Consider the following 21,649-nt stretch of genomic DNA (forward strand, 5'->3'; position numbering starts at 1 on the left):
GTGGCGCATTTTGGAATTTCAAATCCTGTAAGGAATTAAATAGAAAATTATATTCAGTCAGTTCTTCTCGATCTTTGATATCTGTAGCAGTGCTTGAAAATATAATAATTAGTTCAGTTTAAGGAAAAATATGGTATATTTTATCATACTCTAATTAATTATAAGGACTGCAAACATAATGATAAGAATTTATGGGTGGAGAGGTTGTGCGGTGGCTACAGAGGGTGGAATAATGTGAACAGTGGCAGATTTGGGGGCTTTTGGGAAAGAGTGGTTAGTTGAAGCAGGAAGGTGATTATTGGGCTCGGGAGGGCGAGTTTGGTGTTTTAGAATGTAAAAACTAAAAAGTGAAAGGAGGAATAGTAAATTCTGACGGTAATTCAAATTTCAAATGATAAAATCCTGTCTTTTGATTACCACTCGAATACAGATAATGTCCAACATAATTTTTTGGTCAAATATTTTCGTCAAATTATTTTATAGTAAATTTGACAGCATGATTCGTGTCATTTTAAATATTTTTTGCGTGAAATAGTGTTACACTTTGTGAAGGATTATTTTATTTGATAGTGAGAATCATAACCTTTTTTATTGATGTGTTATCGTATAAAAAAGTTGACGAAAATTTCGAAAATAATATTATTGAAAAAATCTGACAATATTTTTAACGATTTTGAATTATTTTTTGTACTATGAGAAGAATTTAATATAAATTTTAGCTATTTTTTATTAATTGTTTTTGTTATTAAACATTATAATTCTTTAAAATAGATAACATTAAATTTAGATGGGTTTGATCATGAAAGTTTCGTACAATAAACAACTAATATAAAAGGAATGATGCTCATCTTTATATATACTAATGGCTAATTATTTTTGTTGAATTCACATATTACATTGGCTAATGAAATAGAAGGAAGAGCATAATGATTATTTGACGATTTCATTTACATATTGCCTAATGAATACCCATTATTTATATTAATGCGGGCTAATAATATCTAATATTTAATTTCATTTTCTATGTTTAGTATCTTGTTTTAAGAAAGCATCAAACCAGGTTAGCAACTGATTTGTCGGCTGAAAATGCCTCATCACCATGGTAGTTTGGGTTCTACTAATAAAACCTATATATGGTGGTGTCCCGCCATCACTTAATAATTCAATAATGGGGACCAGATATTAATTTATTAAGAATTAATTGTTCCAAAGGGGAGAAATATAAAGTATTGTTTTGTCTAAAACCTTTGGGGCCAAATCTCAATATTGTCTTATTTTTTTGGAAAAGTCTAGAGAACAACACATTTTAGCCAACAAAAATAATAGGCTAATTAATTAATTTTAAAAATTAAAATTTAAATTAATTAAAATTAGATTTTAAATTTAAATAATTAGGATTAGTCAATATAATTCTATAAAAACATATTCATAATAAGTCATATTTTTCTGTCATTGTGTCAATATTCTGCCACTCAGTTATCCATTCTTCCGCCACAATAGTGTACCATCGCTGCTGATTAAAGTTGCTCTCGTCCGAGATGCGCGTCCTTTTTCTCCCGATCGTCTGTATTACCGTTGCCCCCAAGAAGTCTCGTTAGTGATGCAACAATGCTGCTGTCTCGCGCACGTCTCCCGCAGCGCCGCTTCTGCTGTCTCGTCCCATTTCCACGCGGCGTTGTTGTTGCTGTCCAATCGCGCATGTAACGCCCTACCACACAGAACTTTACGCTTAAGTCGTAAAAGAGAGGTGGTGTGGCATTACGACCTCTATAAATAAAATTTATAAATATAATATAATAGTGAAAAAGATTTTTACTAGGAGCCTTTGAAAAAAAAAGGGGATAAAACAAAACCGCTAAATTGAAAAGTGCAACACTCACGAAGCGACAAAGCAAGCGAAGAAGATAAGGTAAGCTAACACTGATATATGTACAATAGAGTGCCAAAATACAAATAACAAAGCCCAAGTCTCGGTTCGCGAAGATAACCGGCTCGAGCACATAGTTATACATATATATAGGTAAGTAATGCCCAAAAGAAAACCCAAAATACAGACTTATAGAACCAGAGTGTCCAAAGTAACCTCTAAGAGGAGATAACACAGTATATATACATAAACAGTGGAGATACTAAGCATCTAAGTGAATACATATAACCAAAATAAAACCCAAAGGGCCAGGATCTTCGCTAGTCAGAAGCTTCCAGCATCCTTCAGTGAGGTGCCGCCTGTCTTGCATCTGAAAACCACAAAATCCGCATGGGTGAGACCCAGAGGTTCTCAGCATGGTAACAGTGCCTACATATCTAACATATAATGTCCTGGGAAAGTCAAAGACAATCCTAGAACTTCCAACAGATAATTAAATCTTATAAACACAACTAAACCATGGAAAAAGTAAGAGGCAACTGGCTAAGGGTCTTCGGTCTATCTAAAACTCCTCTTTCCAACTCCTCCAAACCTCCCAACCACCATCAAAACCAAATGCAACAAACACAATTATTACAAACAGAGAAATCATAAATAGGATTCAAATATAGCAGATAATCAAGTAGCAATTAGTTATGCAATCACTTAGGCAATCCAAACAAGACATATAGATGCATATGATGCATGCCTGTCCTAGTGGCTGATGAGTCTCATCTGTCGGTTATAAAGCCAACACGACAAGTCCTGGTAGCTAACCATTGGACCATCCCTCTATCGTGCATCCCTAACTCGAGTAATTCTCAATCATATATATATATATATATATATATATATATATATATATATATATATACCCACACTGGTGTTTATCCACGGGGGCAAGCTCATCTGGAACTTTTACAGTGTCCAGCCACACTTACGACATAAGGTCAGCAGAGTATCGAGTCTTAACCTGGAGCACGTGGTGGCTAGCCACTGCTTTCACCCAGGAAAACTCGTATCTCAGATAGTCATTTAATATTCATTCATAAACATTCCATAATCATTCATCATGGCAATATCATCACTTATACATCATATAATTACACTTTTTATACATAACTCATCTTAACCCGGAGTAAGTGGGGCGACACCACAACCCTTGCGTCTACCCAGGGAGTCTCTATGCTATCCAACCTGGAGCAAGTGGGGCGAAACCACGACCCTTGCATCTACCCAAGAGGTATGTTCTCATATATCCAGGAGGAACTAAGGAGGGGATCCTAACCTATCACCATAATACCAGGAGGAACAAAGAAGGGAATCCTCACCTTCCATCATCTCTCTAGGGTCGCACTTTCGAGAAAGAGGACTCGAGATAAAAACAGTCATCTAAATTTATATACTCATTATCAGCCATAAATAAATATTTATCGTAGCCATCTAGCTCATAACATAATCCATAACCAGCCATAAATCATTATCAAATACAGCACTTCGGCTTACGACATACACCACACTTCCACCATCACCCTCAACAACTCATACAATCATCATTAATCATAATTCATCATTAACTTTTCCCCTACTTCATCCTCAAGCTACCACATTTCCTAGCTTCTTCTTACTACTAGGCATACTATAAAGATTTAGGACTAAAAGGATAAAAATGGAGGGTTAGAGGTTTTAAAATCTGGTTTAAAAACACAAAACTCATAGTTGCTAAAAAACAGGGCTATGCGTATGCATGTAAGAGGTATGTGTACGCATAGGTCTCTTTTGGGCCAATATGCGTACACAACTATCTATCTGCGTACACATACGTACTGGACAGAATAAAACACATGCGTATGAAAAATGTATACGTACGCGAAAAATCAGTTTCTAGGGCACTATGCGTACGCATTCACATGTATGTGATAAACCCCATTTATAGAGTTTATCTTGTATTGATTTTAGAGGATTTTATCACCTTCTACCCACATTTATTCAATGAAATGGCATGGTTTTGTGATTCTCCCTTAATTTGTGCTTAAATGTGAAAACATGCTTTTAGACCTTTAAATTGATGATTTTAATTCACCTTTGAATCCACTAGATGCCTTGATATGTTTGTTAGTGAATTCAAATTGAAAAAGGGCTAGGAATGGATCAAAGGCATGGAGAGGAAAACATGCAAAGTGGAGAACACATGAAAAAAGCCAAAGATTTGGACACAGTCATCCACGCGCACGCGCACTAGACGCACACGCGTGGATCGCGGAAACTCAAGGGACGCGCACACGCACTGTACGCGCATGCGTCGGTGGCCACATGTGATTTCTAAATAGAAAACGTGCTCAGCGATTTCTAAGAAGCTGTGGGGCGCAGTTGCAACCAACTTTGGCGCCAGAAGTGCTTTAAAGTATCAAGGAGTGAAGGGAATTGACATCTTGAGCTCATTCATTCACATTAGAATTAGTTTAGAGTTAGTTTTAAAGAAAGAAGCTCTCACTTTTCTCTAAGATTAGGATTAGGATTATGTTTAGTTCTTAGATTTAGGTTTTAATTCATGCATTCTTCTACTTCTACTCTTCAATTCCTTGTTGTTACATTCACCATTCTTCTATTCTTTTGTTGTAATTACCTTTGTGTTGTTTCTATACTTTGTTGTAGATCTACTCTTGTTCCTTCTATTTTCTTCCAATTCCATTTGAGGTAATTCATAATAATTGTGTTCCTTTTGATTGTTGTTGTTGATTTCTTACATTCAATTGTTGTTAGATTCTACTCTTGTTATCAATTTACTATGCTTTTTCTTTGTGCCTTCCAACTGTTTGATAAAATGCTTGGTTGGATTTTAGTATAGATTTTAATCCTCTTGGCCTAGGTAGAGTAATTAGTGACGCTTGAGTTATCTAATTCCTTTGTTGATTGATAATTAAAAGTTGCTAATTGATTTGGATACCACTAAAGCTAGTCTTTCCCTTGGGAGTTGGCTAGGACTTGTGTAATCAAGTTAATTCATCCACTTGACTTTCTCCCATGGTTAGAGGTTAACTAAGTGGTAGCAATGAACAATTTGTGGTCACAATTGAGGAGGATAACTAGGATAGGACTTCTAGTTCTCATATCTTGGCAAGAGCTTTGTTAGTTGTTAGTTTATTTTCTTTGCCATTTATATTTCTTGTCTAAAATCTCAAAAACCCCAAAATAACTCATAACCAATAACAAGAAAACTTTATTGCAATTCTTAGGGAGAACGACCCGAGGTTCAATACTTCGGTTTATAGATTTTAGGAGTTTGTTCTTGTGACAAACAATCTTTTGTATGAAAGAATTATTTGTTGGTTTAGGAACTATACTTGCAACGAGGATTCATTTGTGAATTCTAAACCACACAAAAATTTATTCATCAGTATGCGTACGCATAGGAGCCAAACAGAATTCCCCCTATGCGTAGGGAGGGTATGCGTACGCATGCAACCAGTTTTCATCAAAATTTTGACTAAGTCTGAAATTCTGCAGAATTTTAGTTTTGATCCCTAAACTTCCGACGCGCATAACTTTTTCGTTTTAAATTATTTTTCACCGTTCTTCGAAAGGTATAAACATCTCGGACCCAATTTTATTTATAAATAGGTTTGACACAAATCGAGAGTCCGGAGACCAAGTTATGCTCCGTCAAAGTTGGGCAAAAATCACAATTTTTATAAAACCAAACAAACCAATTCCAACCCTTTTTAAAACCAACCAATCCTTAGCCATTCAATATCAAACCACTCTCAACTCATATTTCAAATTCAACAATATACAGTACACATTCCTCATCATCTTACTAATTCTCCATTTTCATCAAATTCCAACTCAATACTTCTAATTTTCCAATATTCAATATACAACATCAATTGTCCATATCAAACACAATTTCAACTTCAAGTCAACTTCTATGATGACCAATCATCATCACATATAATTCACATGCATCATCAACAATAACATCATTTTCACCCTCCAAACCAATAATCACATACTTAATACTATTCATTCAACCAATCAACAATATCACAAATTCAATTCCTATCCTAAGGTCACTAGCCTAAGTTTTGACATTACATTATACTTTAGATATAGGAAACCGAAACCATACTTTAGCCGATTCCTCGCTCAACCCGGAACACTCCCAATTCACTTATCCTCAAGCTTCCAAGGCCTCAACACCTCGCAACAGATTTTCCAGCATATAACATGTAACACTCTAATGTTCAAATCCTTATACTCAAGTCATAAGTCAATGATAATAAGGTGATACAACTCTCAAGGTGGGTTTGTAATACATAGCTTATAAGTATAATTGAAAGGAGTATTAATCAAGAAGCATTAAAAGAGTAAAAAAAATCGCAAAATCGTATTGAAGAAAAGAAGAATGAGTAGTGCGGGAGTAGTTTAATCCAATATTGATGAAGTGTAATGTAACTGATATCAAAAGATAAGGAAATAAATGGTGTAAAGATAGTTGAAGTTGAGAGAACCATGAATGAGAATTTGATCAAGATTTTCGTTTTCTTTTCATGAACCAAATTTTGAGGAAAAAATTTTAAATAAGGTGGGTAGGATGTAAAACTCGGTCAAATCGTAATTAATTAAATAATAAATTAAATATGATCGAACATGGTTAGAAAATTTAGCAATCAGAATTTGAAGATTTAAATAGGATGTTTGGATTCAGTGAATTTTTCTTAGTCAGAAAATATAGTTTTCTACGTAAAACCGCACAGTAAAATTTGGACCGGCAGTACAGGCTGGGATTTGTTCGATACTACGGCCGAGGAAACTAATTGGGAGTGAACAAGGTTAAGAAATAAGAATTTATAATTTGGGAAGATAAAAATATTTAAAATACGAGTTAAAACTCTAATCTTAAAGGTTTTGGTCCAAAGGGCTAAACCAAGTGGACCAGGCCTAAGTGGGCCCAAGACCTATATATATATATATATATAGCCTTATTAAGGCCATGCAGCAGCCACAACTCCCCCATTTGTGAGAGAGATCCAAAAATAGAGAAGAGAGGAAAGAAGAGAAAACCTTAACTCCTATTGATCTTTAAACCACCATAACTTGAGCTACGGAGCTCCAATCGACGAGCCAATTACGACCACGCGTTGCTCTTCTTGTCCTCTTCGATTCTATCTAGGTAATGTGGTAAGTCTCTCAATGACCTCTTCCCAGTTTCATCTTTCCTTTGGTATTTTGAATTTGGTTTCGGTTTTGAGGAAATCTTGTGGCTTTGGTTGTTTAGGGGTGCTCTAGTATGAGCCATTGATGAATTCCATCAACCAATTTCGTGGGTTAAGGTAAGGAGCCCTCTAATCCTTGTAATTTATGATATTTAGTGAGTCCTAAGTTGATGTATGTATGTAATGTGTGTATTAGAGTATTGGGTACACTTTTGGAACTTGAATCTTGCTTGTGAAAGTATTTGGTGGAGCTTGGAGCTGAGTTTTGGTAGAGACTTCCAAGTGAGAGCTTAAATTTGACTTCTAAAAGGTACAATTTAAGTTTCATTTAAGTACCATGTGGTGTGATATGAATTCTTAGGCTAGATGCCCCTATGATTAGGTTTGGATTGTGTGTCTTGATTGAAATTGATGTGTATAAATATTATGATGTGGAAATTAATGATTTAGAATGCGTTTTGTGTGAATGGGTATGTTTGGTATGTTGTGGAATTGAGAAATTGGTTAATGATGATATGTTAATGAATTTCTTACGTTAAATTGAATGGATGTTGGGCCTGAGGCTGTGAACTTTGGGCCGGAGGCTGAAAGAGGTAAGGAAGGTGAGTTGATGTATGTATCATGTGATAATGTATAAGATTGAATGGAGGGTTGGTATGCAATGTATGTAAATGGGATTAATTGATGAAATAATGAAAAATGAGGTTTTTAGAATGTGAAATGGATGCAATTGAGGTGGAATGTGTAAAAGGAGTAGGATTGGAATTGGTCGTGTGTGAATAGGTAAATTGAGTTAGTTTGGGTTCATTTTGTTGGTTGGAAAATGATTGGGACTAGTGAATCATTGGATAATTGGTAAATAATTATTTTTGGTAAAAATGGATTTTAGGCCAACTTTGAAGGATCATATCTTGAGTTGTAGTTTTTGAAATTAGATGGATTTTATATCAAATAAAATATTTTTCAAAGAGCTTTAAAACGGTATAGATTTTGTAGAAATCTAAATTTTGTAGAGAAAGATATGATCGTTGAAAGTTGGTGTCCAAAATCTAAATTCTATAATGTTGCAGAATTTGTGATTTCTGGTTTGTGTGCGCATGCACACCTTGTGTATTTATGAACTCGTGCAAACGCACATTCTTGTGCGCACGCACACACAGGGATATGTATACTGTTGGGAGCACTAGCACGCTCTGTGCGCACACACAACCAACGAAGTTTTGCAAGTTGTGCGCACGCACAGCCTTGTGTGCGCGCACACGCTGGAAGGTGCACTCTGTTGAGGGCGTTCGCACGCATTGTGTGAATGATTAGAATGGAAATTTTTATTTCCTGTGTGTAGGCACACCTCTATGCGTACGCACACTTCTTGAAAATCCTTCTGGGCGTGCGTACGCACAACCCTATGCGTACGCACACTGCCCTATTTTTCAAAGAAAACTTTGTTTTCAACTATTTTACCTTCCCGACAAGCTTGCAACCTTTTGTAGTACTTACTTAAAACCTTTTTACCAGTTTTACGGTATTGAATCAAGGGTGAGAATAGTAAAAGAATAAAAGGGGTAATTGTGGTTATGAGTTTAGAGGACGGTGACTTAAGCTTGGTAAGTTCTGTGCATGACATAAGAAGAGAATTAGTGATGAATCGTGAAAATGATGATGATTATGAGATTGTTAGCGAGAGTGATGATAGTGATGAGATTGTTGATGAGAATGATGATGATTATGAGACTGATAAAGGGAATGATGATGATTATGAGATTGTTAGCGAGAGTGATGATAGTTATGAGATTGTTGATGAGAATGATGATGACTATGAGACTGATAAAGGGAATGATGATGATTATGAGATTGTTAATGAAAATGATAATAATTAAGAGATTGATATTAAATATGATACTGATTGAGATATACCTGCATGGGTAGATGCAGTGGCATTGATTCCACTTGCTCCGGACGTGGTGAGATATACCTGCCTGGCTAGATGCAGTGGAATGATTTCACTTGCTCCGTGTTTGGTTTGAGACTCCTGGGGTAGATGCAGTGTTAGCCCCCATTTGCTACCAGTCAAGGTTGATTTAAGATTTGTGAAACTATCTGAGTTTCGAATTTTCTTGGGTAGATGCAGTGGGTTGACTCCACTTGCTCCAGGTTGAGATCCGAGATTCTGTTGACCCTTCGTCGTAAGATGTGGCTGGATACTTAGACCTTTCCGGATGAGCTCTCCCCCATGAATACTTTATTTTATTGGTTAGGGGATGCGCGCTCGCAGGGACTGTCCAATGGTTAGCTACCAGGACATGTCGGGTTGGCTTTGTAACCGACAAATGATATCATCACCCTAGGGTAGGCATACGTCATTTGCATATGTTTGATTTGTTTGGGTTTGCCTATGTGTTTTGGATTGCTATATCATATATGCTATGTTACCTGACTATATGCTATTTGTTCTACTTGTACCTTAATTATGTATTACTTGTCTGTATTGATTGTGTTTGTAAAATTAAAAGGTCCTTCATGCTGGTGTCGGTTGACGCTGAGGGCTATTCTTGTTGAAGTGAAATAAATGAGATGATTGATTAACCATGATGAATATTAAATGAGATGATTTGAGCTCCTTGGGTAGACGTAGTGAAGTGATTTCACTTGCTCCAGGTGAGGATAGGAGGTATTGATATAGAATTGCTGAGACAGAATAGCTGGTGATGGTTTTGTTTATGATTCTGATTCTGATTTGTTGGAGAGTTAAAAAGTTGGGGAGTATGAAGAAGATGAATTAGATTTTGCATTCCCTTATGGCAGTTGCCTATTTATGGATTAGCGAGAACATAGGATGAATATTTGATGAAGTGAAGTTTAGGATGCTTAGTGAGTTTTTATTATAGTGCATTGTATTTATTTGGCACTTTTACCGTACTGGGAACCCATGGGTCGGGGGTTCTCATTCTTTATATATCTCTTATTTTTCATATGCAGGTCTAGATGCTCAGTAGTGAGCTGTGGTTTATTTGAAAGATGGCGAAGATCGTTGGACTCTATTTTACTTTGTTTAGAATCTCTCCGAACTTATTTTGAAAACCTTTTGTTATGTATTTATTTATTTTTTTGAAAACTTGCCTATAGAGGCTTTGATGTCTATAATGGGAGAGATAGGAAAGTTACTATTGTCAACTGATTTTATTACTGTACCCTAGTCGGCCTAAGCTTCGCAGGTGGTGACTAGTGGCTGTTATATTCATGTCTATATACATATATGTACCCTGTCTTTATTCTATTCTTCCTTATTATTATACCTTATTCTGGTTCGCTATCCAAATACGTTCTATCTTCTTTCATTCGATACGATTTGTGATTTTATTTTTACTTTTTTTATGTTTCTCGATTAATACTCCTTTCAATTATACTTATAAGCTATGTATTAAAAATCCACCTTGAGATTCGTACCACCTTATTATCATTGACTTATGACTTGAGCATAAGGATTTGAAAATTAGAGTGTTACATAACTCCACTTCCAAGCTTCCCTAAAACCTCAATCAAGCTCCGATATACATATATATACTACCTAATATTCACAATATCACATTTAACATAGCAACTCAATACCCATATACCATAAACCAAGAATTTCACAAGGGTTGAGAATTCTTACCACACCCAAGGATCAAAGAGGCAAGATTAAGCCTTCCCTTCAATCTAATTGGATCTTGTTACATCAAAGAACTCAAAATCTCATCATCTTTATTCAAGATTTTTGAATTCAAAGGGCTGGAAAAACTGGAAGAAAAACGTGGCTTACCTCAAGAACAAAGTTGAAGGCTTTGTAGAGTTCGACGTCGCGGATGCGTGGCTGCAAACGGTGTAGCGATTGGAGCTCCGGACCAAAAGTTATGTGAGTTGGAAGATTAAGTAAGGGTTTTTGTTTGTCAGAGAGAGCTCCTTCCCCCCTCTTGCTGGTTTCAGCACGAATTGCTTATAAGGGGGAGAAGAGGATGCTGAACTCTTTTGTTCAATGAGGTTTGGTTGGGCCTTGGGCCCAATACGAGTCCGGTTTGGCCCATTCGACTCAATTTTGGGCCAAATTCTTTAAAATTAGTGTAAAAATTCTCGTTTTAATTTTCTCTATCATATTAAACCATAAAAATCATATTTCTTATTTTTTAGAATAAATATTAACTTATGAATTAATTATTTATTAAATAATTGGATTTTACAACACACATCATGTGCTGCTCATATTGTCTTCTTCTTTTAAATTTGAATTTTTTTTTTTAGATTTTAGATAATTCTTTTTACTAGTTTTCAATTATTTTTTTCTATATTCTGAATATTTTTTTTCTAATTTTTGCCTGATGCTTCTTTTTACTATATTTGTATGTTTTTTCCATATTTTGGATGTTTCGTTTTTTTTTTTGGGTTTGGATGATTTTTTTATAATTTTCGATTTTTTTTTAAATTTTAAATGTTCTTTTATCAATATTTTTTTTAATGTTACGTTTTGTTAAATTTTAAAATTTTTAGATATCTCTTTTTTATTAAGTTTTGAGTGTCTTAAAATTTTTAAAATGATTTTTGATTTTTTAAATAATTTTAAAATTTTAAAACGACGAGAGATAGTGAGCAGCGGAAGCGACTAGTGGTAGTGCGGCTACGCTAAGGCTCAGCATTGTGGGGTGACGGTGACGGATTGGCAGGGGGTTGTTGAGAGTGGAGGGTTGCGGTGAAATTAGGGTAATAGGAAGGTAAATTATAAAAGTGAAATTAGGATCAAAGTATGGATAATTGCATTGAGATATTTTTTGTTACTTTCAGTAAGTTTCTTAGTATTTTGCAGCTGAACTTCCACTTCCACTTTGTGCTGGGAGCTTCAAGACCCAGAATATTTTTTGTGGTATAAGTAGCAGTTTTCTCAAGTTTCTTCTTCTGGGTTCTCTTTGAAGCTTCTAAAATTTCCATTTTTGTTTTAGTTTCTGGAATTCACATTTGGGTTTCATTTGGTGTAGCATTTAGGTAGGTCTCTTATTTTATTTTATTTTATTTTTTAATAATTCTTTTATTTTGATTTCTGCAATTTTTTATTTTTTAATTTTTAGGGTTCTGTTTTTTTGTTTGCACTTTGCAGTTCTTATAATCTGAAGGTTGTGGTGGACATTTCTGATTTTAATAAAATAAAATAAAAAAAAATTGTGTTACAGATCTTTGAGCGTGGAAGGGTTGGGGAGCCTAATTATCATTAAAATTCGGTATTGGGGGTTTGTTATTATTAATATCTCATCTAAACCTTTTAATATTTTCATTTCAGCTTTATGTCAATGTGTGTGCCTGCTCCTGTCTCTTGAATCTTGAGAAACTTTCTTTGCCAAACCAAATAGTTTTCTATTTTGACGGAAAAAGAAAAGTATATAAAGAAATTGGGCAATTAGATTCCCTTCTGCTAAATCATGCCTATGAAATAGGTTACAATCACATATATTAATACAAAGTATGTAAATATGTAATAGCTTTTTATGCTTTTGATCTGACACTCTACTTTGCCTTTTTGCATTTTTATTTTTATTTTTTACTTTTTCTTTTTCCTCTTTGTGGTAGGAAACTTGGTTAATTTTTTATGCATGCAAAGTGCAAACTTTTTGTGGTTAAATTCCTATTTAGATAGAGTTTAATTGCTTTTTATGAGAGATTATATTTAGGAGGATCAACTGATGAAAATATATTAATACGTGAGGCTTCCCTTTTTTGAGATTCCCCATTTGATAATTAGAATTGAAGCTGGTATTTAATCTTAGGTTTGCTTGATTTGCAGCGCTTCACACTCCCAAGACTCGCAAGTTGTTGCATCTTCTAACTAGACTGGAACATTATCCACTGAGTGGTGTTTATCTTGTTTTGAATTGTCAATTGTTAAGTGTATTATAGCAGATGTCCTTCCGCAGTATTGTTCGTGATGTGAGGGATGTATTGTTCGTGATCTGACACCTGAAAGTAAAGGGATGTATTGTTCGTGATCTGACACCAATGAGGGATTATGAAGTTGGCAAATTGTGTTGAAATTGGGCTCCCTGCATTGGTTATTCTAGTGATATTGTCCCAGGTATGTTACTATTAGCGTTTTCTCATATCTTTCTAATTCAGTATTGCTTGCATCTCCATTTGCAGGTCTGTTAAATGTACTTGATATTCAACTTCCATAAGATTTGTTCCCACAACTCCATGTCATGATTTATGTTAATAAACAAATAAATTGTAATAATAATTAGTTATTTCCATTGATTCTTCAAGGTGGCCACGTTGAACAAAAAATGCTATGTTTCTCTAATTCCCTTAACCAAATACTGTTTTGTATTCTCAATGCTTGGTTCATTTGCCATAACTAAATAAACTTATAAGAGTAGATTATGTTGGCGATTAGTGAAAAATTGGGCGTTTAGTGCTACCAAAAAAGTGTGCCGAGGTTGGTCTCGAGAATCTTTCTTCAAACTGTTATTTTGAAAGTCTTTTTTGGATTGAATATAAGCCCATGATACATTGTGTGATGTATATTATAATACTGCATTCAATTCAATGAAACAGGCCTACTTCCCACCAATTTCACAGCCTGAAGGATTGCCACTTAAAATCCTTGATGCAAAAGGCAAGGAATGGATATTTCAATTTCGCTTCTGGCCAAACAATAATAGCAGGATGTATGTTTTAGAGGGTTTCACTCCTTGCATACAGTCAATGCAGTTGCAAGCAGGTGACACAAGTAACACTTAGTTCTTTGGCCCCTTGTTTTATTCCCACCATCTTGCAATATAATTCATTATATGTAGGACTTTCTGTGTTTGTGGCTGACCTGCATTGATTTTCTCAGTAACATTTAGTCGATTGGAGCCAGAAGGGAGGTTGGTTATGGGATTTAGAAAGGCTTCCAATGCCACGCCATCTGATCAGGTACTTTCCTTGAACACCTGCATATTATTATTTTCATTATGCTTTCATTTCCACTCAGAGTTAAAGCATTCAAGCATATGCTTTCTTGTGGCATATTAAGAGTTAATAAACAATAAATATAAACATAAATTTAACCTTAAAGATAGAAATATTCTTAATATATAATATATAATGTGCATGTCTGAAAAAAAAATAAAAAATATATATATATACTTATGATAAATAAGTGAAGATTTGAATCAAAATTCTCTCTTGTTCACTAGAAACTAATAATTTAATATATTAATAATATATAAATAATATTTAATATTATAAAATATATAAAAAAATAAATATTGTATTTAAGTAAAAATAAATTTATTTGGACAATGAGAAAGAGGATCCATCAATTTTATTTGTAACTTTCTTCATGCAGTAATTAATAATCACATTTATCCTGGCTATAGGTTCAATTTGTTATATGAAGAATGCATTGAGTTTAATAAGCTGGGACTTAGAGATAATGTTGCGCAGATATATGTACTAGAGGTATGTTATATTCACATTCTAGTTGTAATTGCTTTGCCTTGTTCAATTTCTGTTAAAAGTTAAAACAAATTGAAAATCCTTATTTATCTTAAATGTTTACTCCTTTATTAATTTTCTTGTGATTCTTATTTGTATTATACTCCTTTGAACAGTTCAAAACTCAAAATAGATATGTCTTGTCAAAGTGATTTCCCCTTTTTTGGCTACATGAATTTGAACTTTTCTCCTATTACATTTTTTGGTTTTTGAGTAAGTGGAAGTATCTCGAGTTCTATTTATACTGGAAGAAAGAGCCTTCAGCCTCCTATTTTTTTTAAGGAAAATAACTAAGCAAGTTTACATTATATCTGTTGAAGTAGCAGTGTGAGAGTTGTCTTGTGTGGTAATATGAATAACTTGAGTTGCATTGAAATGGCTTCTTCATACTGTATCATCATATATGCTACTCCAAATGATAATTGAATCCATGTAGATCTCCAAGTATGATATCAGTGGATCAGCTCTAGACTTGTCAATAACAAGCTTTAAATGCAGAGATTTTACTTTTGGAAATAGCAAAAGCCTCTAATATCCAATTGTGGTGCCATTTGTAACTCTCTTCAAAAGATAAAGACCGACAAGTACATTCAAAGGCAACCCAAGGTAATTGACTAAAGTAGATCAAGTTTGAACTATAATATGATAGCTTGTATTATTGCATTTTGTTGGCTGGTTAATTGCTACTCGTTAGCGGATAAGGTAGTTGTTCATTGTTTATGGTTCTGTCATCTAAATATCGGGAATTTAGTTGTTTAACCTGTGTCAAAATATGTTAGGTTCTAGAGGAATCAATTGGTTCAATTGATTCAGAGAGCCAGGGACTACAAGAAAGAATATTGGGATTCATTTGGTTCATAATGTCACGCTTTCGGCTGCGCTACTTTGATAACAAGAAGTATTACGATGACTTCATATACTTAATAATAAAATAGGAGTCTTTGACTCGAAATCGTATCAGAATTCTTTTTGAAAAGCGGAAAAAGAATACTTTTTAAATAATACAAAACAAGCATTTACATGTACAAAACTTCTTACTCAAGTAACTTATACATATTATATACATACAAATCATACAACTTCTATCCCTCTTACATAATATAATATTGATGGCGAGGGGTAAATAAATAAAAACTAAACAGCAACATCGACTAAGCAAAACACAATACAACCTTTCGTGAGCTTTTTCATCTGTCTCCTGAAAAGATAAAGTTGTAGGGGGTGAGAACTTAACCACACGGTCTCACCACAAGGTTTCAGAATTGTCATAATAAGATATTTAAAGAGTAATCTATTTTTAAACTCAGTGATTATTGTTCGTCCTTTGAATCTTTTAAAAACCAACTAGTCATCCAAAAATTCTTTTCGAAAAATCAATATTTAAATATCCAGAAATCCAAAACATTTCTTTTCTTATAAGAAAATCTTAATCAGAAACCAACCACGCAATCAATCAACACAATCATCAATTCAACACCAAAATTCATTGTCAAAAGTAGCACACCAGGACAAATACAGACAAAACAGACAAGGAAAGCACAAGTTTAGGTAGCAGTTACAGCAAATAATTCAGGTAGCAGTTAATAACAGTTTAACAATTAGGCAAACCAAGATAAATTCAAACCCAAGCAAAGCATACAAATACATTTGATGCATGCCTGTCCTATGGCTAATGAGCTCATCTGTCGGTTATACAGCCAACCTGACAAGTCCGATTTGCTAAATATATATATATCAAATCTCTCAATGCAGGTACCATTCCCGGGAATTTATAAGTGTCTGGTCACCCTTACGTCATAGGGTCAACAGAGTATCGAGTCTCAACCTGGAGCAAGTGGTGACAAGCCACTGCGTCTATCCAGAAAAACTTGTGTCTCAGATAATTCACATTCATAAGCCATATGAATAATTCATTCAACATTCATCAATATCTAAGTCATTCTCAATATAATCATTATTCGTCAATCCATGTCTCATTTTCAAATTCATTCAAAATTCATAGTTCAAAGTCAATCCTCATCATCTTTCTTTCCATTCCATTCATTAACAATCCCAGTTTAAAACCTAATTCTTTCTTTGCTAAATAAATCAATCTTAAAACATATAATGCTTAAAATCCAAATCTTTTTAAATAATTACTTTAAACGAAACTTCCAATTTTATAAAATTTCGGTAACATTTCTTCTAGAACTCGGACTCTGCCACCCTTTTCGGGTCTCATCCAAACATTCCTCAAATCCTTCTCAACTATTTCCAAATTTCAACCAGTTCTAATATCAAATTATTTTCAAATTGAACCAATTCTAATAATAAATATTTTTCAAAATCAAACCAGCTCCAATATTAAATAATTTGTAAAATCCAACTAATTCAAATCAAACCGCTTCCAAAATCAATCCATTTTCATATCCTAAATCACTTTCAAAGCCGATTTGTTTACCTTATCGAATTAACTCCAAAACCAAGAAAAACCACTTTTCATAATAATCAACCAAATAGCTTTTCAAACCAATTTCTTGCAACAACCGCACACCACTCAAACAATTAAGCAATTAGTAATTCAGTCCAATAAGCAGCCACTTCCACAAGACAAACATAATCACAAAAATATATTTTTCACACCCATATCTATTCATAACAACTCTGTAATATAAAAATAAATTTTAAGAAAAATCCCTACTTCGAAAAGTTAAACCCATAAACTAAATGCATCACAAGAACCCTTTCTCTCGACCCGAAATCAATTGCAGCTTCAACCACAGGTTCGCTCACTTCCACAATCTGCAAATTTTTAATAAACTTTAATAGAGTACTATTTTTCTTATTTTAATTTTCGAGGGTTCCGGACAAGGAACCCTTACCGCACTTAGGAAGAACGCTAGGACAGAGCAGCGGCATCTCCGACGGTAACTCCCAGCGGTGAGGAACTCGTTAACGGTCTCCGACAGCCTGAACGACAGCGGCGGCTCCGCAGACTGCGACTGGGCACAGCAACGCGAGCAGTGCCATGTAAACCCCGGTTAAATTAGTAGATAATTAGTCAATAAATTAGTTTTTAATAAGGAGGATTAGAAATGTGAATGCTATATTAAATTAGGGTAGAGCTCATCGAAACGAGAATTTTGACACTAATTTCGAAGAAAACGGTCCAAAATTGGACCGAAAGGACCGAACCGGTTGAACCGAACCTGAACCGGCTTATCGGTCCAACCGGACCAGCCCATTAAAAAGAGCCACGGGCTCTTTTTCCCTCATTTCCTCAAGGACGCAGCTGAGCTCCAGGGAGAGGAAAGGAACGCCGAACCTTTACGGCAAAGTTCCAAATCCCGTAATTCCTCCGTTCGAGCTCCAATCGTCGCACCGTTTGCGGCCACGCGTTCACCGCGTCGAGCTCTACATTTCTACCGGAACAATTTCATAGGTAACTCATTATTTTACACTCAGCCTTCATTTCCCCCAATTTTCGAATTTTAAGTGGGAATATTGAATTTCTTTGATTTCTGATGTTTTAGGATCCAATTAGCTTGAGAAAAACGTTCACTCTTGCTTATGTGAAGCTTAGGTAAGGTGAGGATATGATAATTCTATTTTAATTTCATTGAATTTGAGCTTTGAGTATTAAATTGGATATATATGTGTTATGAATGTGTATTAGGTTGTGAATAAATAATTGGAGCTTGAAATTGTGAATACTGGAACTTGGAGGAAGCGGATTAGTTGAGTTTTGAGGGGCTGTCTTGGTTTTGAATAAATAGCTTTGGTCGTTACGTGGAAATCGGCCAAGGTATGGTTTAGGTTTCTTGCATTTAATATATAATGTTCTGTGAAAACTTAGGCTAGATGACCATAGGATAAGTTGGAATGCAGGTGTATGTTTAATGTTTAGTAATTTGTCGATGAATATAATTGGTTATTAATTTTGGATGTTGAATGTTGTTATGTTAATTTGGAGAGAATTATAGTTGAATGTTATTGTTGATGAATATAGTTGGTTTGGTGCTTGTTGATTAATTAATGATTCGGTGAATTATTGATTTGAGGTATTTTGTGTTAAAAGCCTAGGAATTGTGAACTATGATTCTTAGTTGAATTTTGGTTGTTGGATTTGAAGATTGTATGAGTTTAATTGTTGATCTGAAGTAGATTTTTGTGGAGATTGTTATGATAATGAGGAAGAGAATGTTGGATTGAAAAGAATGCAGGTTTGGACCCGAAAAGGGTGGCAAAGTCCGAGTTTTAGAGGAAATGCTGCCGAAATTTTATAAAAATTAGAGATTTTGTTTATATGATTATTTAAAAAGATTTAGATTTAAAGGTTATGGTTTGATTTTGAGTTATTAAGAAAATGAGCATGTTTTAAGTTTGATTTATTTAGAAAAGAATGAATTATGTTTTGGATTAGAACTATTGATAGACGGAGTAGGAGGTGTGATAATGAAGGATAAGGATTGAATATGATTGATGTATGACGATGAATGAAATGTGATTGAGAATGATGTGGATATTGATGAATTATAATTAAATTATTTAAATGGCTTATGAATTTGAATAATCTGAGATACGAGATTCCCTGGATTAAGTGCCGTGGCTTGCCACCACGTGTACCAGGTTGAAAACTCGATACTCTGTTGACCCTACGACGTAAGTGTGTGACCGGGCACTATATAAATTCCCGGAAATGTTACCCCCATTGAGTATTATTGATTATTTGAGAAAAAACTATGCATAGACTCTTGGGGATGCACGTCGGGGGACAGTCTAAGTACAATTCAGACTTGTCGGGTTGGCTGGATAACCGACAGATGAGCCTCATCAGCCATAGGACAGGCATGCATCATATGCATATTACTTGAATTACTTGCTTGTGTATTAACTGGGTGTGCCTAAATGTACTTGCCATGTTAAATGTATATTTGTTATCTGTAGTACTTGTAACCTCCTTGTGCTTGCCTTTGTCTGTTTAGTTGTCTGTGAAAATGCATGATGGAGTCGGAGGTATGGAGGAATGGCAGAATGGGATTTAGATTTAAGGTTAAGTTAAGTTAGATTTAAATATCCTTAGTAAACCACCTTTTATGGCTTCTGTTTAATACTTTAAGCTCTATAATCTGAGTGTCGGTGTTCTAGGATTGCCTCTGGCATTCCCAGGACCTTATATATTATGTGTGTGGCACCTTTACCATACTGAGAACCTCCGGTTCTCATTCCATACTATGTTGTTGTTTTTCAGATGCAGGTCGAGAGGCATCTCGTTAGGCGTCTGGACTCTTGAAGCGAAGTGGTTACTGGGATATTTTGTTATGCTATGATGTATATATATGTACTTAGATTTCTCTCCGCATGACTTATTCTTTTTGATCCTCTTAGAGGTTTATGGAGAGGCAGGATTGTGTATATGTACTTTTGGGTTTGGATACGTATGTATATATGTGTAAATATTCTCCGGCCAGTCTTGACTTCGCAGGCTGAGTTAGGAGCTTGATATTTTGTATCTTTGGCACTCTATTCCCACTTCTGTTAGCTTATGTTTGATAGTTATGGTTTTCTTAGCACGTAAGTTAACTCGTTCCTTGAGCGTTGCGCCTTTATTGTGCGATTTTTATTTTCCCCTTTTCTTCAAGGCTCCTAGCATATTATAATTCTTCTGCTATTATATGTACTTATTTTATTTTAGAGGTCGTAATACCACACCACATTTGTTTTACGACTTAAGCGTAAAGCTTAGTGTGGTAGGGTGTTACATTATGGTATCAGAGCAGTTCGTTCCTATAGAGCCTGAAAGACGGACTGATTGTACTTCCGTGCATTCTCTGTATATGTGTTTATGTGCTATTAGGATATCTGACTGATATATATGGCATAAACGTCTGTGGGCATGCATTTGGAACTTAAACCATTAGACCTGCGGTATTGAGATTGATCAACTTAATATCACTTGTTTGGTGTGTATAAGGACCAAATGTCGACTCGCAGACGCGGTCGCGGGCGAGATAGAGGTAGGATAGGCATCGTTACTCCTAGCCTAGTAGGGAATGATCCAGTAGACTTTATGGCTGCCCTGGAAAATATGGCTGCAGCTATGCAGGTGACAGCCGAGGCACTGGGTAATAAGATAAACCAGGGTAATCACGGGAACAATAATGATGAGGACGGTCCTATGACACTTGCTACATTTTTAAAAGTTCACCCTCCGACCTTCAGGAGAACCTCAATCCCACTGATGCATATAGTTGGATTCAGGCTCTGGAAAGGGCGTTACAGGCACAACAGGTTCCTGAGGAGTAATGGGTTGAATTTGAAACTTATCAGTTGCAAGATGAAGTTTAGTATGGGTGACAGGGGACACGATGTATCCTGCAGGCAGGTGACACTGTGATAGTCGGGAGATTGGTTATTTAAGAACCATGTTTTGCTTGATTGCTCTGAAAAGTCAGTACAGTTTATGCCGGAAAGGTCAGAAGCACCGGTTGTGGTGAATAGTTACTATTTGAATTCTATGATAGTAAACTATTCTGGAACTGAATGTCAGGGTATTATGTTATTAACTGCGGGAGTATCAGGTGATGATCAGAGTTTAGAGCAGATTCCGGTTGTATGTGAATTTCCAGATGTGTTTCCGGATGATATTAATGAATTCCCACCTAACCGAGAGGTTGAATTTGCAATTGAGTTGGTACCTGGAGCCGGTCCGATTTCAATTACTCCTTATAGGATGTCACCTTTAGAAATGGCTGAACTGAAGGCTCAGCTGGAAGATCTGTTAGGTAAGCATTTCATCCGACCAAGTGTTTCTCCGTGGGAAGCACCAGTGTTACTAGTAAAGAAGAAGGATGTGAGTATGCGGTTGTGTGTCGACTATCGAAAGTTGAATAAAATCACTGTGAAGAATAAATATCCGTTGCCTAGAATCGATGATCTAATGGATCAGTTACAGGGTGCTGGTGTGTTTTCTAAGATTGATCTGCGATCCGGATATCATCAGATAAGGGTTAGAGATGAGGATATTCCGAAAACTGCTTTTAGAACCCGT

At 35.2% G+C, this 21,649-nt stretch overlaps 1 long non-coding RNA gene across 13 annotated transcripts; it reads left to right on the top strand.

Annotated features, from left to right (window-relative positions):
• The first annotated feature begins 11,514 nt into the window (after positions 1 to 11,514).
• Positions 11,515 to 20,110, top strand: LOC130941638 (uncharacterized). Of its 13 annotated transcripts, XR_009070678.1 has the most exons (11): positions 11,515 to 11,864; positions 11,957 to 12,013; positions 12,090 to 12,132; positions 12,926 to 13,213; positions 13,693 to 13,858; positions 13,976 to 14,055; positions 14,502 to 14,583; positions 15,056 to 15,225; positions 18,132 to 18,186; positions 18,275 to 18,403; positions 19,850 to 20,110. It is a non-coding gene; the product is annotated as an uncharacterized LOC130941638 (long non-coding RNA). The 13 variants fall into 13 exon arrangements; XR_009070679.1 differs by lacking the exon at positions 12,090 to 12,132 and having other exon boundaries at positions 11,947 to 12,013; XR_009070671.1 differs by having other exon boundaries at positions 11,957 to 12,132; positions 12,245 to 13,213.
• The last annotated feature ends 1,539 nt before the right edge of the window (positions 20,111 to 21,649 follow it).

Source organism: Arachis stenosperma, chromosome 7 (assembly GCF_014773155.1).
Source record: "Arachis stenosperma cultivar V10309 chromosome 7, arast.V10309.gnm1.PFL2, whole genome shotgun sequence".
In the NCBI taxonomy this organism is placed as follows: Eukaryota; Viridiplantae; Streptophyta; class Magnoliopsida; order Fabales; family Fabaceae; genus Arachis; species Arachis stenosperma.